This window comes from Chrysochloris asiatica, unplaced genomic scaffold (assembly GCF_000296735.1).
Source record: "Chrysochloris asiatica unplaced genomic scaffold, ChrAsi1.0 scaffold00119, whole genome shotgun sequence".
NCBI lineage: Eukaryota > Metazoa > Chordata > Mammalia > Afrosoricida > Chrysochloridae > Chrysochloris > Chrysochloris asiatica.
The window spans coordinates 5,752,799-5,765,999 of record NW_006408637.1 but is presented as its reverse complement, the minus strand read 5'-3'; positions in this window follow the sequence as shown (position 1 = coordinate 5,765,999).

The window sequence follows — 13,201 nt, the reverse complement described above, 5'->3', positions numbered from 1 at the left end:
TTCTTGAAAGAAAGACCTGCAGGAAAAATACAAAACAATAGAGGCAGAGGAACTGTTACTACAAGAACAAACAAATCGATTCCCTAGAAAACATCAAGGCAAGTGGTCGGGTCTTCTCAACTCAAACCCCCTTCCAAGACTAAGACTCAACAGAAATACACGCTCTGATTGGCGACCACACGCATCACCGATAGGGGGAAGAGGGGTAAAAGCAGCAATGAAGCGGCAAGCTAAGCCTTACAATGTTCAGTGGGCTTCTGTGGGCCCAGTTGGGGACCTGCTTGGCAAGCAGTGAGAGGAGACCTGGGGACTCTTGGGCCCAGAGTTAGTGGCGTGGCCACGGAGGACTCGAGTGGAGAGTGGAGGTACCGGCTGATGGGAAGAGAGGGCATAGGCACAAGAACACCCACACTTGCAGATAGTACCCATGTGACCTGGACCTGATGACTAGATGATCAGAGCTCAACCAGGAGAAGAAAGAAGAGGAGAGAAAAAAAAAGAGTGGGCTGATACAATCTGATGAACTTGACCTATACCTATGGATGCAGTGACTCAAAAGAAGGAACAAATCCTTACAGCAAGAAACAGTCCCACCCCCTCCACACAGAGAGTGGGCAGAGATGGGCAACTTGGACATTGGATACCCAAATGGGGAGGGGGGGACTATAAAGGCAAGAAGTGACTGGCTTATAAGCTTTCAAGAGGGAACCTAGAGCTAGGAGGCATGGAGGAAGGCAGAATCTCCAGTGAGTACTATCCAATCTGTCTAGGCAGAGCTGATGAAATGAAATACAGATGGGTAACTTGTGATACTGTAGTGAATAATGGTTATCAGGACTGACTATGAGGGTTGGAAGTGCAAAGGTAGACGTTTTATAGCAAGGAAGGGAGCGATTATTTCTCCAGTCTAGGAGTGGAGGTCTCTAGGACCATCAATGGAGAAGAGCCAAGAGCGAGACCCTACACAGAGAACCAGAGATCCCTGAGATGGAGACAGAGACGATGACGTGGAGTGATGAAGTGGCTGGGGACTTTGAATCCAGAGAGGGAGAGGGCCTGTGGGCCGAAGACTTGGGGGGGAAGGTAGGGGACAGGTTTCTAGGATATACCCTTTGGTTGGTTGATGATGCATGAAGGGGATTGGAACCATGGCAATGTAAAACATTGGAATGTAAAACTAAAGTTCTCTCATGTAAACATGCAAACTATCATATAATTCACAATAAAACATTTAAAAAAAAACAGACTGGATTTACCAGTGAGAGACTGGATGAGCCTGAGACTTGGCAACCCTTCATGTCTGGAATGGAACTGACCCTTGTGACCCAATCTTCAGCCAAACAATAGATATATGTTGTTGTTGGGTGCCATCCAGTCAGTTCCAACTCATACTGACCCCTACACACAACATAATGAAACACTGCCCAGTCCTGTACACTCCTCACAGTCATTGCTATGCTTGATCCATTGCTGCTGCCACTGTGTCAATCTATCTCATTGGGGTCTTCCTCTTTTTCATTGACCCTCCACTTAACTAAGCTTGATGTTCTTCTCCAGCAACTGGTCCCTCCTAATAATATGTCCAAAGTATGAGAGATGAAGTCTGGCCGTCCTGGCTTTGAAGGTGCATTCTGGTTGTTCTTACAGCACTGTTTGTTTGGCAGTCTATGGTACTTTCAATATTCTCCTCCACACCATAACTCAAACGCAACAATTCTTCTATGGACTTTCTTATTTAATGTCCAACTTTCACATGCATATGAGGCTATTGAAAATATCATGGCTTGAGTCAGGCATAACTTAGTCCTGAAACTGATATCTTTGCTCTTGAACTCTTTAAAACATCTTGTGCAACAGATTTGCCTAATGCAATACGTCATTTGATTACCTGACTGCTGCATCCATGAGTGTTAATGGTTCATCTGAGCAAAATGAAGTTTTGACAATTTCAATCTTTTCTCCATTTACCTTGATGTTATTTACTGGTCCCATAATAAGGATTTTTGGTTTCTTTACATTGAGGCACAACCATACCAAAGGCTGAGGTCTTTGATCTTCATCAGTAAATATTTTAAGTCCTTTTTGCTTTCAGCAAGCAAGGTTGTTAATGAGTCTTCCATGAATCCTGTTCTGTTTCATATAATCCACCTCGTGGATTATTTGCTCATCATACAGACTGAATAAATATAGTGAAATAATACAATCTTTCCTAATTTAAAACCATTTAATGTTCCCTTGTTCTGTTCAAACAACTGCCTCTGGGTCTACGTACAAGTTCCTCACAAGCACAATTAAGTGTTCCGGAATAATCATTCTCTGCACTGTTGTCCATAGCTTGTCATGATCCACAAAACTTAGTGTTTTTACAGTCGATAAAACACGGGTAAGCATCTTTCTGATATTCTCTGTTTTCAGCCAAGATCCATCTGATGTCAACAATGATATCCCTCATTCAACATCCTTGTCTGAACTCTGGCAGTTCCCTACCAGTTTATGGTTGCAGCTGTTTTTGAATTGTTTTCAGCAAAAATTTACTTGCAGGTGGTATTAATGATGCTGTCCAATGATTTCCACATTCCATTTGGTCATCACTCTTTGTAATGCACACAAATATTGTTCTCTTCCAATCAGTTGGCCGGGTAGCTGTTTACCAGATTTCTTGACACAGATGACAGAGTGCCAACAGTGCTGTATCAGTTTGTTGAAAGATTTCAATTTGTATTCCATCAATTCCTGAAGCCTCACTCTTGGATAATGCTTTCTGTGCACCTTGGACTTCTTCCTTCAGTATCATTGGCTTTTGTGCGCGTGCTACCTCTTGAAATGGTTGAACATCAACCATTCCTTTTTGGTACAGTGACTCTGTGTCATCTTTCCATCTTCTTTTGATGCTTTATGCATCATTCAATATTTTGCCCATGTTGTTGTTGTTAATTGCCATCAAGTCAGTTCTGACCCATAGCGACCCATAGCTGGTGAGCTTGAACTGCTGGTGTGCTTGAACTGCCAATCTTCAATTCAAACTGGCTTTGCAGTCTAGCGCATTAACCCACAGAGCCACACACCAGGACTCATTTTTTTTCTGCATAGAATCCTTCAATATTGCAATTTCAGGCTTGACTTTTTTTCTTCAGTTCCTTCCGTTTAAGAAATACTAAGTATGTTCTTCCTTTGTGTTTTTCTAATTCTAGATTTTTTTCTAATTTGAGATAATTAATTCTAATTTCTTATAATATATGACTCTTTCTTCTCCAACTACCCTTTGAAATATTCTATTCAGCTCTTTTGCCTCCTCATTTCTTCCATTTGCTTTAGAATCTCTGCTGAAGAGCAAGTTTCAGAGTCTCTTCTGACATCCAGTTGGTCTTTAGTGTCTAATGCATCAACTCTTTTCTTAAGCTGATCTCTAAATTCAGGTGGCATATGTTCAAGGTCATATTTTGGCTCTCATAGACTTGTTTTTATTTTCCTCAGTTTCAGCCTGAACTTGCATATGAGCAACTGATGGTCTGTTCCACAGTCTGCCCCTGGTTTTATTTTGGCTTCTGATATGGAGTTTTTCCACCTTCTCTTTCCACAGATGTAGTCAATTAGATTTCTGTGTATTCCATCTGGTGAAGTCCATATATGTAATTGCCTCTTATGTTGTTTTAAAAAGGTATTTGCTATGAAGAAGTCATTGGTCTTGCAAAATTCTATCATGTGATCTCCAATATCATTTCTGTCACCACGGCCACATTTTCCAACTACTGATCCTTCCTCTGTGTTTCCAACTTTTGCGTTCCAATCACCAGTAATTAACAATACATTTTGATTGTATGTTTGATCAATTTCAGGCTAAACAAGTGGGTTGAATTCTTCAATTTCATCATCACCGGTTTTAGTGGTTGGTGCATAAATTTGAATAATAGTGACATTAACTGGTCTTCCTTGTAGGCGTATGGATAGTATCCTATCACAGACAGTATTGTACTTCAAGATAGATCATGAAATGTTCTTTTGATGATGAATGTGACACCATTCCTCTTCAATTTGTCATTCCCTGTATAATAAACCACATGATTGTCAGCTTTAAAATGGCAATACCAGTCCATTTCAGCTCACTAATGACTAAGATATCTATGTTTATGCATTCCACTTCATTTTTCACAACTTCCAATTTTCCTAGATTCATACTTTCCACATTGTTATGTTATGTGCCATTGAGTCGGTTCCGACCCATAGCGACCCTGTACAGGGTTTCCGAGGGTGTAAATCTTTAAGGGAGTAGAAAGCCTCATCTTTCTCCCACGGAGCAGCTGGTAGTTTCGAACCGCTGACCTTAAGGTTCGCAGCCCGATTCGTAACCACTACGCTACCAGAGCTCCTTTTCCACATTACATGTTCCAATTATTAATGGATACTTACAGCTATTTATCTTAATTTTGAGTTGTGCACCATCAGCAAATGAAGGTCCCGAAAACTTTACTTCATTCACATCATCACAGTAACTCTATTTTGAGGAGGCAGCTCTTCCCCAGTCGTATTCTCAGTGCTTCCAACCTGAGGGGCTCATCATTGGGTACTATTGTTGTTGTTGTTGTTGTTAAGTGCCATCGAGTCGGGTCCGACCCATAGCGACCCTGTATAGGGTTTCCGAGGGTGTAAATCTTTACGGGAGTAGAAAGCCTCATCTTTCTCCAGCGGAGCAGCTGGTAGTTTCGAACCGCTGACCTTAAGGTTTGCAGCCCGATTCGTAACCACTACGCTACCAGAGTACTATATCTGACAATATTCTGGTACTTTTCATCATGTTTCAATATTCAGTATTCTGGTGCTTTCTGACAGTGTTGTACTACTATTCATAAAGTTTTCAGTCACTAAATATTCAGAAGTAGTCCATCTCTTTTTCTTCCTACTCTGTCTTAGTCTGGAAGCACAGTTGAAATTTGTCCCCCATGGGTGACCCTGCTGGCATTTAAAGTACTGGTAGCACAGCTTCCAACATCACAGCAACACACAAGCCACCACAGTACGACAAACTGGCAGACAAGTGGTGCAGATCCCTATATAGAGGAGGACAATAACACTAGTAAGGTATACTCACCATGGAAAAGGCAACCATTCAAGATCAAAAGGCAACATTTACCTAAGGACACAGTTGAGAAGGGCTGGGAAGGAGGGTGGAATGGAAACAGGAACCACACGGAGGAAGTAGGATAAGTGTTGTTGCATGGAGAGGATGGAAATCATTGAGATGAAACCAAGTGCATGATATGTTGAATGTAAAATAAAGATTTACTCTATAAACCTTCACTAAACTCACAATAAAAGTTTTTTTTTTTTTTAATATCCCAAGTAAGACAAATACAAAAACACACAAGTGCAAAAATTACTGAGAAACTAAGTAAATGGAAACATCTTTATAAAAGTGGGTGTTGGGGAGGGGCAGGCAGGGGAGAGACATTATTGTCAAAGGAGAAAAAGTTAGACTGAGCCTGTTTAGCAACAGAAATAATGAAATCTGGAAAGCAAAGAACAGGTTTAACATGCTAAAAGTAAATGCCTACCAACCTAGAATTTTATGTCCAGCAAATATATCCTTCAGTAATAAGATGAACTAAAAATTGAGAATAATTCAGTAAGGAAAAGGGCATATTAAAAGGAAGATTAAAGACTGTTAATCAATCCAAAAATAATAATAATAATCCCAGATGAAAATCCAGAGATGCAGGGAGAAAATAACTACCTAAGAAGCAATTTACTATATATTGTTGTTGTGTGCTATCGAGTTGGTTTTGACTCATAGTGACCCTGTATAGGATTTCCATGAGCAGCTGGCGGGTTTGAACTGCCCATCTTTCAGTTACCGGTCCAGTACTGATCCTACAGTATCACACCAGAGCTCAACATAGTATGTGTGGTTGTTTTAAGTGCCATTGAGTTGGTTCCAAATCAAAGCAACACTGTATAGGGTTTCCAAGGAATGCTTGAACATCTAACCTTTCAATTAGCAGTCCAGTGCTTATCCTCTAATGGCACACCAGGACTCCAACATAGTATATTGTTGTCGTTACATGCTGTCTAGTTGGTTCCAACCCATAGTGACCCTGTATAGGGTTTCCGAGGAGCAGCTGGTAAGTTTTAAGCAGCAACCTTGCTGTTCAAACAGACCTTGTGGCCCAGTGCTTATTCTGCAGCACCACGCCAGTACATAAAAAAGTTATAAAAAGAGAAACCAAAGCCCACTGCCATCAAAAGGGTTTCCAAAATTGTAAATCTTTACAGGAGTAAGCAACCTCATATTTCTCCCACAGAGCAGTTGGTGGGTTTGAACCACGGACCTTGCAGTTAGTAGTCTAATGTCTACCCCACTATAACAACTATGTAAAATAACAATTTAAAAAATTGTGGTAGGTACAAAACATATACTGATAAAAATATATTGTGGCAATAATATCAAATTAGAAAGATGGGTAAATTGACAGTTTTTCGAAGTTCTTGAAAGGTCTAAGAGGCAACTCAAAGTATTCAAAGCAAAACACACAAAAAAAATCTACAGATAGATCAACCCACTATGATACTGGGAGAATTTAACAGAACTTTCTTAAGACCTGGCAATAAAAATAAACAGGCTAATAAAGATACGGACGATTCAAATAGTCAGTCAAGTGCCATCCAATCGGTTCCAACTCATAGCACCCCTGTAAAGTTTTCTGAGCTTTAAATCTTTGTGGGAGCAGAAAGCTTCATCTTTCTCCCATGGAGTGGCTGGAGGGCTCCAACCACCAATCTGAGGTTTACAGTCCAGTGCTTCTTCACAGAACCACTGTGTTTCCCATACAACCTAATGGACACACACATACAGAACCCTGGGCTCACAACTACTAATTGTACAGTCTTTCCAGCACACAGGAACAATTTCAAAAATCAATTATATGCTAGTAAAGTAAGCCTCTGCAATATCAAATAACTGGAAATATATTCTCTAACTACAGATGGCCAATAAGCTTATGAAAAGGTGGTCAACCTCATAATAGTCAATTAAATGCAAAATAAAACCACAAAGAGATACTGTATCAAAATAGCTACATTTTACATTAACAGTACCACATTTAGCAAGAATCTGAAGCAACTTTCAAACACTACCGGCAAGGTTTTAAATTGACATTTTTGAAAACTTGTTTAATAGATCCTACCCACCACCATCATGTCGATTCTGATTCATCAACACCCTGTGTAGGGTTTTCGAGGCTGTCAGTCCTAACAGGACCAGAAAGTCTCATCTTTCTTCTATGGCGTGACTGGTAGATTTGAACTGCTGACTTTGTGGTTAGCAGGCCAATGTGTAACCTACTATGCCACCAGGCTGTTTTGATAGACATGCAGTATCTATTACAGTTGTATATAAGCAGACCATACGAACCAGTCATAATTCCTTCCTTAGAAATGCTTGCTTGCATGCACCAATCATATAAAAGTACAAGAATATTCATAGTAACAGTCATAATAATCCTAAACTGGAAGCAACCCAAATGTCTACCAAGAGTAGAATACATAAGCAAATGGTACCATATTTATTCAATGTTAATACTAGTCAGTCAGCTTACAAACTACAGCTACATACAACAACATGGATGAAATTTCACAAATATAATGTTAAGTGAGGACTGTAGAACCACCATAGGTTGGTGGTTAAAACCTGACTAACTGCTCCTCAGAAATGCTATACAGGGTCGTTATGAGTCCAAACAGCCTCGACAGAACTTAACAACTACAACAATGTTGCATAAAAGAAACTATACATGAAACACTGTGTAATTCCATTTATATGAGGTTGCAAAAATAGTCAAACTAAACTTTAGCATTTAAGCACACATATTTTGTATAAAGAAAATGAAGTCTGCATGAATAATTACCATAAGTCCAGATACTGTTTACCTCTGGTGGGGGAGAAGGGAGGAATGGAGATGGAAAGACAGAATGAGACCCTTTCAAGCTCTGGCAAAGTTCTAGTTCTTGATCTGGGTGATAATGACACGGGTGTTAACTTTATGATAAATCACTGAGCTTCACATCATTGTTGTGAACACTTTTCTGTCTCTGTTTTATTTTACAGTTCAGAAAGTGAGGGAGGAATGGAAAAAGGGAGAAGAGTTTAAAAGGGGAGAAAAACGGAAACAGAAGATGGGGAATCCATGTTGTATGAACTCAGTCTTTTCAATGACCTATAACGCAAGACCTCCTGGGGAGATCGAGGGTGTGAAGAGCCTGGAGAGGGTTTCAGGAGTCCAGTGGAGATAAGATTGCTGAAAAATGTCCTTGAGCAGGGGAGTAAACTTGAACACCCAGAGCAATCTGACAGGCACTTAGTCAATGAAGCAGGTGGAGGAAACAGCATCTGATAGTCCGTCTTCACATCCAGGAAGACATCTCTGGCGTTACAAAGCCTGTGACACACAAAGACTATGTCCCACATGTCAAAGTGATGCTTCTCAGTTCCCATCACCATCATTGTAGAGTCAGAAAAGACTAGGAGGCCAGTTCTCCAACTTTTCAAGTAGAGAATAAAGTTGGACTTTCATGTGGTCTTTTGTTTTTTAAAATGCTGCCTGTTGTTATTAGTTGCCATTGAGTTGGTTTTGACTCATGGTAACAGTTAGGGTACTGAACAGTTATGGTACTTTAAATCATAGTAACAGTTACTATGTACATTGTACATTGTACCTGAGGTACATAGTTACTGTGTACATTGTACCTGAGGTACAATGGAACAGAACATTGTCCTGTGCTGCGCCATCCTCCCAACTGTCGCTATGTTTAGTCCATTGTTCCAGCTGCTGTGTCCATCTGTAATATTCACATGAGGGGAAATAAGAGTTTCACTCATTTTATAGCCCCTCTACTGTTCCTTTCGGGAGGTCTGCTATGGCACTGCAGGTTAATGTGCTGGACTGCAAGGTTGGTTTGAACCCCTAGGTCAGTGTTCAAGCTCACCAGCTGCTCCTGAGATACACTGTACAGGGTCGCCATGAGTCAGAACCGACTCACTGGCACTTAACAATAAAAACAACAGTGTCCCTCTCTAGTGACCGGTCTTTCTTGATGACATGTTCAAAGCCAGTGAGTCCAACTTTCACCATCCTCACTTCTAAGAGCATTCAGGACAGACTGGCTCATTCTTCTGTCAGTCTCCAGTATATTCAATATTCTTTGCCAACACCCCAATTTAACAGTGTCAGATGGTCTTCTTTGTCATTGCCCAACTATCACAAGCGTATGAAGAGATTGAAAAGACAAAAACATGAGTTAGGCACACTCTAGTCATCAAAGCAACTTTGCTTTTAAAATATTGGTAACTAAAGCAATTTCTTTTAAATATCATTTAGGGCACATAAAATCCATTTTATGTTCCAGGGAAGGTTCATGGACATTAAGACCAATGAGTTAGCCAATCAGAATGTGTTATGGAACCCATCAACCTAGACTCATGGTCTTCTCCAACAGCTTGCAATAGCAATCCAATGAGTGAGTTCTCAGATTTGGGGTATAACAAGGCTGGGTGGCTGAAGAACAAGGAGACTAAAAAGGAGGGCTTGATTGAAAGGGCTCACTCTAAGATCCAAAAGGCCAATAGACCAGGAAGAGATCAGATACTTGGAGTCTCCATGAGGAGTCAGGAGAAGTAGGAGCAGTAAAAAGGATAAGAGTCAAAAGAAGGAACTCCAGAAGCGGGGCTTGATGGTGGTTAGGGTAGGGGTGCAGTGAAGTTAGCCATCAGCAATACCACAGATTACCAGGTGAAGAGGGTTCAGGGCAGAGCCCTGAAACTCTGAACCATATATCTAGGAATATTTTTTAAAAGTCTGAAGGCTTATAGCTAGTGGAACTTGTAGCGGGAGTAAGAAATCGCATATTTTTTACCCTGCCAGACTCCACAGACCGGAGCCATCAACTTGGGTGTGACCAACTAGCAAGACCAAGTGGGGGAACAGACACACCATGGAATAATGCCACAGGAACCTCAGAGCAAAGGTAGACAATACACTTTGTTGGTTTTGCTTTATTCTGATTTTTTTTTTTTTTTGCTTTTTTTTCTTTTTGATATCTGTTCATTGCCCTCCCCCACTGTTTGTGCATCTCCATTCTGGTAACTAGAGGGGGAGCCTGAGCTAGTGAACACAACCCACCCCCACCATTGATGGATTCTCCTGTCAAACATGCACACAGATACTCTCAGCCCAAGAGCTGGCCCTGAACTGTTTTTTTAAAGCAAAAAGGCAAAAACAAGCAGTGTGGAGAGGGAAAGAGAGTTTAAAAAGAAAAGAGGCTGAAAATTAAGATAAATTCTGAGGTACACCATAATAACCAACAGTGGCATCATAAAATTTATCAGGTGTCTTTGAAGGCAAGAAGTTGAAAGAGGATATTAAAGTCACACTCATATAAGGCTACAGATTTTTTTTCTTCTTCTCTTCGTTTACTGTGATTATAGACCACAGTATCCAATCTAGTATTTTGCTGTTGTTGTTGTTGTTTTTGTTGTTGTTGTTTTGTTGTTTTTTGGTGGGGGGTTTTTCATTCTTGTTTTTTTGCTTTTGCTGTTTTATGCTCCCCCTTTTACCTTTGGAGGACTCTTTCTTTCACTATATAACCAAAGAAGGGACAGCAAGTGCTGCCATATAGTCAAGCTACAATCATACTCTATAAAATACCAAAATTCAGGCAAAAACCAATACCAACTGCCATACACCAGGGAGGCAGACAATACCTGTGAAAGTCAACACCTCTGAGTCAAGCAATAATAAGAATGAAAAGGGAAGGCCACATCCTGATCACATCTACCTGGCAGCAATCAGAAAGCATAAAAAATACCAAAACACATACTCAATTATGTTTTAAGGCCACAGATAAACACTAAACATGTCCAAGAAGCAAAAGCAGATGACCATATCAGCACATGTCCAGAAACAAGCTAAATGTCTGAGACAAATGACTTAGAGATAGACCTGGACTCCATTCTCAAAGGAGGGCAGGCCTTGGAAATACCTGAGAATGAATTCAGAAAAATGAATATAAAGTGTTTCAAAACACTATACAATGGAGATGAGAAAAATAAGGAAGAAGTCAGGAAAGCACTACAGAAACAATCAAATAAGATAGACACGGCATTGGAAACAATTCAAAACCTACAGAAAGAGGTCTAAACTATCAATATTAGAATATCAGAAACAGACAATACACTGAAAGGACAAAGGAGTAGAATAGATGAAATGGAAGGCAGAAGCAGTGATCTGGAAGACAAATCTCTCAACATCACTAAGATAAAAGAGCAAACAGAAAAAAAGGATTAAAAAAAATCTGAAGAAGGTCTAAGATTCATGTTGGACAACATGAAGAAGACTAACTTAAGAATTATCGGCATTCCAGAACAGGAAGAAGCACAAGTCCACAGAGGAAATAGTTGAAGAACTGCTGGAAGAAAATTTCTCTAACATCCTGAAAAGTGAAAAGATAAACATTCAAGAAGCTCAATGAACCCCAGGAAGGATACATCCCAAAAGAAAATCACTGAGACATATCATAATCAAGTTCTCCAAAATAAAAAATAAGGACAGAATCCTGAAAGCAGCTAGAGAAAAGAGAAGTGTTACATACAAAGGCAAGCAACTCAGATTAAGCTTGGATCTCTCAGCAGAAAACATGCAAGCAAGAAGGCAATGGAGAGACATATATAAAACCCTAAAAGAAAAAAAATTGTCAACCAAGAATCCTTTATCCAGCAAAGCTGTCAATCAACTACAACAGTGTAATCAAAACATTCCAGGATAAACAGAAGCTAAAGGATTTTCCCAAAGCCAACCCTGCACGACAAAACATCCTAAAGAGAGTTCTGTAGACTGAGAACCAACAAGAACAGACAACAACCAGAGATTGACATACGTGGCAGCACCTCCCAGAACTCAATCGACAGAAGGAAGAGTCAAGAACAGAGCAAAACTATCTGAACAAAATCAGAGAATCTGGAAGGTCAGTCTATGATCAAAACAATTACAATGTAAAAAAAGGTAAACACGTAGGAACAGAGATCCAGTTGGTGAAAAGATAAGATAGATTATAGGATAAAATAGCCTGCACTAAATGGAGGGAAAAGCTAATGGAATGAATATAAAGTAACCTGAAAGAAAATTAGCACTTCACAACATACCAAGAAAAAGAAAATCCAAGAATATGCAAATATTAAAACTATGAGGAAAATCACAAGAAAAAACACAAAAAGCATGAACTTAGCAAAGGATAACACAAAGAACAAAGAAAGTGGCAAACCACAAAAAAACAAACTTAATGGCAGCAATTAATCCATACCTATCGATAATTATATAAAGGTATGTTTGGAGGATAGGAGGGTTTACAGATGGGGAATTTGAAGGGAATCCAGAAATCCATTGTTTTCTGGATCAAGACACTCAGCTGTTCCAGGAGCCGCCATCTTGGGAGAGAACATCTTGATTGTATCTTGATTATATCACAATTGACATCGAAATTTAAAGTGACAGTATCGACATAAAGCCAAATGGCCACCACTCTTCTGTTTGTCATGCTGTGATGGATTGAGTTGCTGTGATTCTGAAGGCTATGCCACCGATATTTTAAATAACTGGCAGGGTCACCCATGGTAGACAGGTTTCAGATGAGCTTCCAAACAAAGACAGACTAGGAAGAAAGAGTGACAAACTAGTTCTGAATTGCTAGTCACTCAAAACTCTATGAATAGCAGAGAAACACTGTCAGATACAGGACCAGAATGTGGGAAGGCACTCAGAATGCGACTGGGGAAAAAAATGCCTCCTCAAAGTAGAGTTGACCACGATGACGTGAATAGAGTTAAGCTCAGGGGACAAAAGCACACAGAACCTTCATTTGCTGATGGGCCACAAATCAAAATGAAGAGAAACAGCTATAAACATCCATTGAAAATCGGGAACATGGAATGTATGAAGTATGAATCTGGGGAAATTGGAAGTTGTCAAAAATGAAATGGAACGCATCAATATCGAATCTTAGGCATTAGTGAGCTGAAATGGACTGGTATTGGACATTTTGAATCTGACAACCACATGGTTTACTAAGCAGGGAATGACAAATTGAAAAGGAATGGTGTTCCATTCATCGTCAAAAAGAACATATCCAGATCAGTCATGAGGTACAATGCTGTCTGTGA